The 8,347-nt window shown below is 48.9% G+C and overlaps 1 protein-coding gene across 1 annotated transcript in view; it reads right to left on the reverse strand.

Annotated features, from left to right (window-relative positions):
- B3GALT5 (beta-1,3-galactosyltransferase 5) overlaps positions 1-2,636 on the reverse strand; it is a 31,992-nt gene extending 29,356 nt beyond the window's left edge. Inside the window, exon 1 of the mRNA XM_071566693.1 lies at positions 2,570-2,636. The gene's annotated coding sequence lies outside the window, so the exon portion shown is untranslated. The remainder of the gene's footprint in view (positions 1-2,569) is intronic.
- Between the last annotated feature and the right edge of the window lie 5,711 nt (positions 2,637-8,347).

Consider the following 8,347-nt stretch of genomic DNA (forward strand, 5'->3'; position numbering starts at 1 on the left):
TGTGAATTATCAAAGAAGTTATAAAATTGTAACATTCCTGGTCACAGGGGTGCAGACATTCTGAGGTGCACCTTAGAAGCTTTAAAAAAGGTAACCTGTCTATCTTTCTCCATTAAAACTGTTTTTGAGTGTCTATTTTCACAAGAATAGGCAATGCCCCCTTTTCCTGTCCAGGACCTTGGAAATGGTCTCTCTCCATCTTGTAAGTTCCATTCTGGTCCTGGAAGGCCACAATGGGGTCCCCCCAAAGCTTCTCTTCTCCAGGCTGGACAATCCCAGCTGTACCAGCCTTTCCTCCCAGCAGAGCTGCTCCATCCTCTGCCCATCCTGGGGCCCCCTCTGGCCTCTCCAGCAGCTCCATGTCCTTCCTGTGCTGACTCCAGAGCTGGAGCAGCTCTGCAGGTGAGTCTCACCTGAGGCAGAATTCCCCTCCCCTCTGCCCACACTGCTCTGCATTCACAGGACACACATATGGTTGACTTTCTGGGCTCCAAGTGCACATGAGCAGGTCACATATTGCCACACATTGCCACACATTTCCAAGGCTGCTTCCTGCCATGCACACACCTGTGACAGCACAGAACTCCAAAAGGTGACACACGGGCTGTTGTCCTTCCCATTACACCCCATGAGTGGGTAAAAAGTACTAAAATAATCATAAACCCTTGGCTTACAGCAGGTGCCTGTGACTTCTTGCTGTGAGCAGGGCATGGCTTTGCACTGGGAGGAGCACTCACTGTTTCGATGCAGGAGTCTGGGAAAGGGCCATGGCAAGTATCACCCCTGGAGCTGCTTCTCCTTCTCCTGGGGCAGGATTTTGGGTCCAGGTGGACCCCCATGGGGTGAAGGCACTGAGCAAGGAAGAAGCACTTCCTGCTGAGTTTCTGCCATCGGCTTCACACCTGATTTGGAAACAAAAAATCCAGCCTGACAGCCCATCCTGTAGGAGGCCCTGCCCTTCACCCATGGCATGTTGCTAAGTCCTGCTGCCAGCTTTTGGGACTGGGACTCACCCCAAGGGTGACTCTGGGGTGGGTCTGTCTATAACCCAAAGAGGCTTCGTCACCCCCCGAGGGATTATCCTGGCACGTTCCCAAGTCGCTCCCGCTGACGCCACCGGGATCAAGTGTCTGCCTGGCTCTTGTGATGCTGGAGGAGCAGCAGACAAGACTCCAGCAAGCACCCTGAAGACCCCAAGCATCAGATATTTGTGGGTTGTAGTGTGAGTCACTTAAAGAGGTGGATGCTGCTTTTAGGAATAGTGACAGGCAGGCAAAGATCACCATGGGTTCAAAACACACTGCTGGGAGCAGGAGGGGAGAATGATTTGCTCAGGACATGCAGCACTGCTTGAACTCACTCTCTTCAGGTACCTCTAATGCACTACAGGCATTCCCAGTTCCTGTACACCCACTGTGTGCTGTCCATGCTTTATTTTCCATGCAGTTCCTCACGACATGTCCTGTACAATGTCAAGTGGGCATCTGCTGAAGAGCCATTATTTCCCCTTCCTCTGGACTAAGTTCCTTCTCCAGCTTTATGTTTTCTCTAGTCCTGAGTACAAAACAACTTTCACTACCCACCACTTTGGGGAATTCCAAATTTGGAAATTTTGCTGCACTCCACCAACCAAGCCCCTGTCACCTCCTCTCAGAACTTGGACAGTGCAAGACCTTGATAACTGGAATAGCTTTTCCCTGATCTCTTTTTTGGTCTGGAATCAAACATCACACAGTACCTGCCCCAAAGGAGGTGCCAGGGCAGTGCTTTGCCATGTGACTTGGTATTCCCTTTGCTTCTGAAAATAACTCCTTAGCACATCCACCCATCACAGCCACCACTGCATCACATTACAGCTCCCCAAAGCTTGGACACAGACATGTGCACACAAACCTTTCCTCCTCCTGTGCCAGTCCTAAGAGGAAGGGACCCCAGTTTCAAGCAGAAATCCTTATTCCCCCCCAAACACATGGTGCTGGGGCTCCATATCACCAAATTTTTTCTCACATCTCTACTTCAGGATCTTTTGCTTCTTTCTGTGCAACTTCTGTGTTCTCCTCCACTCCTCAACTCTATGCCAGTTCAAACTTCAAACACGCATCCTGTGCTGGGACTGCTTCTTAAGCACAGTCTTCACTACCCTGGGCATGTCTCTGTTGACCCTCTTTTCCCACTGCCTTCCCCTCTCCAGTGCTGGGGATGAGGTGGAGGTGCCCAGCCAGGTGATACATCACCCACCCTGCCACAATCAGCACAGCTGGGTGACTCCCCACCCAGATTTGGGCCACCCAGAACTCCAAGGTCCTCCAGGAGCTGCTTCCTCATTTGTCTTTGGATGGGCTACACTGAAAACTGCCCTGAAACCAGCCCAGGGCTGGCCAGAAGCTGAATACAATTTTCTTTCCATGATTTATCTGATTAGGAGCACAGGGATGCCAGTACCTGACCCACTCGAGTGAGATGCAGCCAGCAATAAAATCCAGGACCACTGGAATGCTTATGGAAAAGTAATGGAGCACAGAGAAAGCCTGAACTCCTGCTCCATCACTGATGGCTGGGAATCACTCACCTGCAATGATGTGCTAAAATGTATACTCTCCCTGGGCAGAGGGATCCTGGAGGGAATGCACCTGTTGTCCTTATTTCTTTGGAGCCTGTTGTGGAGGTGAGTCACTTTTGTAAAAATTAAATAATAAAACAACAACAGAAAAAGGAATAAAAGGCGAGGGGAGAGGAAGAGGGAGAGTAGAACCCACACTGGGGAAGGGGAATACCAGCTGGGTAACAGGAAGCAAGGCAGCTCACATGCTTGGTGCATCCTGACAGGCTCTAGGACTGCAACTTTTAGCAGGGTCATACAATTGAGAAGGCTGAGGTTGGCAACAGCAGCTTCAGCACTGCTCAGGGTGCTGCCCCAGCCCTGTGCTCACCTGCAGCCTCTCTCTGCCCCCCTGGCGCAGGGGGCTGGAGTGTGGAACTGGCAGAACAAGGGCATCCATCCAGGATCCTGTCCCTAAGTTCAGCAGAGCAGGAAACACTGTGCTTTGCTCCCAGCCCCACAGCCAGCTCTCCTTGTGGGCAGCCACAGGGACTCAGGGGCTCTGCTTTCCACAGCCCCTCTTGCCCCAGCTTGGTGCACTCCCAGCTCTGCTGTGTCCTGGTGCCTGTCTTACAATCATGGAATCATAGAGTTGGAAAATACTTCTAAAATCACTGAGTCCAGCTGTTAACCCAGAGCTGCCACATGTACATGGCTTTACATACCTCTAGGAATGGTGACCCCACCACCTCCCCAGGCAGCCTGTCCCAATGCCTGACCACCTTTCCTGTGAAGAAATTCTTCCTAATATCCCATCTAAACCTCCCCTGGTCCAGCCTGAGGCCGTGCCCTCTGCTCCTGTCCCTGTGCCCTGAAGCAGAGCCTGACCCCTCCTGGCTCCCTCCTCCTGGCAGGGATTGCAGAGAGCCAGAAGGTCCCTCCTGAGCCTCCTTTTCTCCAGGCTGAGCCTCCCCAGCTCCCTCAGCTGCTCCTGCTGCTCCAGTCCCTTTCCAGCTTCCTTCCCTGCCCTGCACACCTTCCAGCCCCTCAATATCTTTATTGTCTTAAGGGTCCCAAAACTGAACCCAGCACTGGAGATGTGGCCGCACCATTGCCCAACACAGGGTGACGATCCCTGCCCTGGTCCTGCTGGCCATGCTATTGCTGCCACACGTCAGGGTGACACTGGTCTTCTTGGCCATCTTAATCACAGAATCATAGAATCGATTGGGTTGGAAAAGACCTCCGAGATCATCAAGTCCAACCCTTGGTCCAGCTCCAGTCCCTTTACCAGATCATGGCACTCAGTGCCACGGCCAAGCTCAGTTTCAAAACCTCCAGGGATGGGGAATCCACCCCCTCTCTGGGCAGCCCATTCCAATGCCTGAGCACTCTCTCTGCAAAGAATTTTTTTCTGATCTCCAACTTCAATTTCCCCTGGCAGAGCTTGAGCCCACCGTGCCCCCTTGTCCTATTGCTGAGTGCCTGGGAGAAGAGACCAACCCCCACCTGGCTATAACTTCCCTTCAGGGAGTTCTAGACAGTGATGAGGTCACCTCTGAGCCTCCTCTTCTTCTTTCAAGATCTTGAAATCATCTCCTGTGCTCACTGGGACTTCTTGTCACAATGAGCCTTCCAAGGTTGTTTCTGCAGGAGGAAAGACAAAGTTCCCCCAGCACAAAAAGGAGAACAAGGCTCGAGTTCCCAGCTTGTGCCAGCAAGTTGTCTTAAACTACCAAATATTGTTGTCCAGAGGAGTTTGCAGCAGTGAAGGACAGGTTTTATTCTAACTCTGAAAGCAGTGTGCTTTCCAGCTGCCAGCACATAGAGTCCACGGGCTCCCTTCCAGCCAGGAGGGACCCAGGCCAATGATCCAGGAGATGGGACCCAGAATAACCCTCCTCAGGAGTCTCCTTCTGCTGTGCCTCAGCATGAGGTGGGTTATGACCAGCTCTTCCTCCTAGGCAGGGTTTGTCTTTGATCCACCAAGCCCCACTCGGGTGCTACACAGTTAAGGAGAGGGAAAAAAAAAAGTGGGGGAGGTGAAAAATTCCTTCTTTTGCTGGGGCTACATTTTCCTGAGGGATTACACCGCTGAAAAAGCAGGGATGCTAACAGCTTTTTTCCACACCTCTCAGCAAAATACCAGCTTGGCTGGTGGGAAGGCACTCTGTGTGACATCCTTCCCTACCAACATTAAGAAGTAGCCTCTGCAATGTCAGAAATAGGCTCTAAACTTTTTCAGTGAAGGAGGAAACAGAGATGAGTTCTGTGCTGCTTCAAAATGGCACAGAAACACAGAATCAAGGTTGCAAGAGACCTTCAAGCTCATCCAATCCCACCATCACCCAGGACCACCACAATCACCCCTAAACCATGTCCCCAAGGGCCACATCCAGATGCCTCTGGAACACTTCCAGGGATAGTGACACCACCACCTCCCTGGGCAACATATTCCAAAGCTGACGACTCTTGCAGAGAAAAAAAAAATCCAGTATTTAATCTGAACCTTCCCTGGAGAAACTTAAGGATATTGCTCTTGTCCTTTCCCTTGAGAATATATTGTACAGTAAATGCATTTCTTTGTAAATGTGTAAATCATGAATCTGTCTTTGATCAAACAACTGCAAACATTTACAGATTTTGGAGGACAGCTTGTGACACAGGAGTGTGGAGAGAAATGCTTGTTAAATTCTGTGAGAATGGAGACACAGCTGATACTTCCCAAGAGGAATCCCCAAAGAGGATTTTTTGCAAGTGCAATTCTGATCTAGTCCAGAGAACAACAAGAGAAAGGTGACCATTTTCTCAACCATTTCTTCTGCAGGCTGCTTAATAGGAGAGTTGGGTGAAAAATCAGTGAAGATATAATGTGAAGGAGAAGGTGGGTTTATAGCTGACAGATATCAATATGATAAGAGAAATGTTCCCATTAACTGGATAGTCTGTGGTCAGGGATGGGTTTGGATGAACTGGTATCAAAACTCAGCTTCTCTTAACCCTGGTGACAGTGTTACTCCTCACTAATCAAGCATCCTGAAAAAGAAAAGTTCTGTGGCCACTAAAGCAGTTCCAGGTGTTTTCAGAAATTCATCCTTTGTCTCCCTGAGATAAGGACTCCACAGTTCCCTCCTACTTTTATCCCTGGAGGTATTTAACAGGTGGCACTTTTTAGGTTTAGTGGTGGGATTGGCAGTGTTTCCAGTTGGACTCAGTGATTTTAAGGGTCTTTACCAACCTAAATGATCCAAAATATTCAGTGACAGAAAGTCATCACCGCATGCAAACCCCTGGTTGGTGTGTTCTGAAGCAGGGAATGTGCAGCAGCTCATCCACATCTAATTTGGCCTCTGCTGCCCTTGATTTGTGGTAATAAATGTGTTGTCCCAACTCTACACCTTGAATAATCAATGAGTTGCTTTCCCATGAGCTCAATGGAGACAGTAACTCATTAGGATGAGTCTCAGCTGAGATTTGTTGTTCCCTCTGTGTGCTTTATGCTTAGCAATAACAGGAACAACAGCAATATTTGACATCAAACCTAAAAATTTCCAATCTGCTTTCTGAAGCAATTGCTATCTTGAATTTTCAGCTTCCCAGATCATTTGTCAAGCATATTTCCAGCCTTCTGAAGTCGTCAGAGGATGCAGATAAACAGACTATCTCCTCTAACACTGTTATTCTCACACTGAACAGAGGACTATAAGCAAGTTTTATTACTTGAAAAGTGGGAGAACAGATGTGGTGGCTGAAAGGTGGCCAGAAACACCCACTGGGGGCTGGTACTGTCCTGGCAAAGCTGCTGAACAGTTCCGTTTCTCTCCAATGACTTTCACTTGAAGTTTTAGGAGAAAACCTCTGACACAACTTGTTGGCTGCAAAGTGCTCTCATCCAAGGGACAGCACAGCCCAAGTTTCCTCCTGGACCTGCTATTCCAAGCCCTTTATCATCACCAACACAAGGAAGCTCCTAATATTTATTTTTCCTAGACAACAAACAACTCACTGACCCTGTCCACTTAGTTGCTTTGCCATGGAACTTGAAATCACTTCTTCTAAACTTCAGCAGCCTGTTAAACTTGACAACCAATCATTCCAAAGTGTCAACAGCCACATCCTATGACATATATGGATCTGTAGGAAGCATAGCTTGAAGCCTTTCTAATTTTAGCTTGTTTCAGTACACCAGAAGTTTCTAGCATCAATCATCCAAGGAAAATGCTTTACATACCAAAGCGGCACCGAAAAAAAAAAAAAGCAGTTTGTGTTCAAGTTGGGTGCACTGGGATGATTTTTGCATCCACAGATTCCACAGCATTCTGGGGGCATCGTGTTAACCAGCTGCAGTTGCTTTCTCCCAGTAAAACAGGAATGACATAAAATGCAGCCACTTTGCTTCCAAAGGCAGTGAAGTGAAGAACCCACAAATTCGTTCCGCTGATTTTCACTCAGCTGAAGTTAGAAAAGACTTAATTCTTTGCCCAGTGGCACTGAATTACTGCAGGAAGTATTAAGTTTATGTAAGCAGAATGAACAGCATGGCTCAAATCAGGGAGCAGCAGCTCCTACTTTATCCTTTACATACTCACAACCTCCTTCTCCTCTGGCAGGAAGGATGAGCAGCACCTGCTGGTCCCAAGGAACACCCCATGGAGCTGCTCTGGGAGTGTGACCATCCACTATCCCGCTGTTCCACCACACACTGAGCACCTCAGGCACCAGCTGAAGACCAGGGGAAAGAGTCACTCCCACGTGGGAGGCTTAGCATTCCTCACATTCCCTCCCAGCCTTTCCAGATTATACCCTCTGGAGAAGATTTGCTGTATTTCTGCCTTAACAATGCCTGAATATACAAAGTGGGGTTTGTGTGCAACCCAAAGCCTGTGGGCCTGCCTGAGGTACTGAGTACACTCTGGCTCTTAGTCCTGGGAGGGGGAAAGTGGAGCCTGTGGCTCATCAGCCTTGGGAAGCTCATGGATGCACCAAGAACACCATGGACACAGCAGCTGTTGCATGACACATGTTGGCTGCATCACAGTTCCAGAGTGATTGACAGTTCTGTGTTCATATTGTCTACCAGACTCCCAAAGTCCAGCCTTTGGCTCCCAACCACTGCAGCAATGACTGTCACCCCAGTCTGGCTGCTGGGGAGATGGGGGACATTTTCCCCAGGAAAAGGAATCACCTGCAGGACCGTAAGAATTGGCCAGATCAGTGGTTCACCTCACCTGGGAAAGTGGAAGTGGGCAAAGCTATTTAGGCACAGCAGGGCTGCTGGGCTCAGTTCCTCCTGCCCCAAGTCCCCAGCAGCCACAATTTATAGGATTAGGGATTTTGGTGGACACATCCCAGGCTGTAGTATCCACTTAGGAGCCTCCTGTTCCTCTCACTGCCCAACACCTTCCAGGGCTCTTTGACATTTTTAGTCTCTATAACATCCTGTGGCAACTAATTCCTGAATTTCCTGACTTGCCATTGCCCTCTCTTATCTCTTTTAAGCTGATCTACTAAACTCATTGTGTCCAGTAATTTTTGTTACAGTGTTGCAGGACTTGTTGACTCACAGTTCTGCATTCCTCTTGTTCACTGCCTTTATGATTTTTGTAACTTGGCTCCCTCTCCAAATTGAAGAGTCTTTTCAGTCTCCTCATGGAGCAGCTGTTTCATCCTATCCAAGTGCTGTTTTCTCAGCAGTTCTTCTGACATCCCCAGGTCTTTCCTGAGACCAAAATGCACAAAGTGCTCAAGATGTCAACTCAGCAAGGATTCTATAGCAGCAGAGTCCTGCTGTCCTGCTGACAGTGCCCA

Source organism: Pithys albifrons, chromosome 1 (genome assembly GCF_047495875.1).
Source record: "Pithys albifrons albifrons isolate INPA30051 chromosome 1, PitAlb_v1, whole genome shotgun sequence".
NCBI classification, from domain to species: Eukaryota; Metazoa; Chordata; class Aves; order Passeriformes; family Thamnophilidae; genus Pithys; species Pithys albifrons.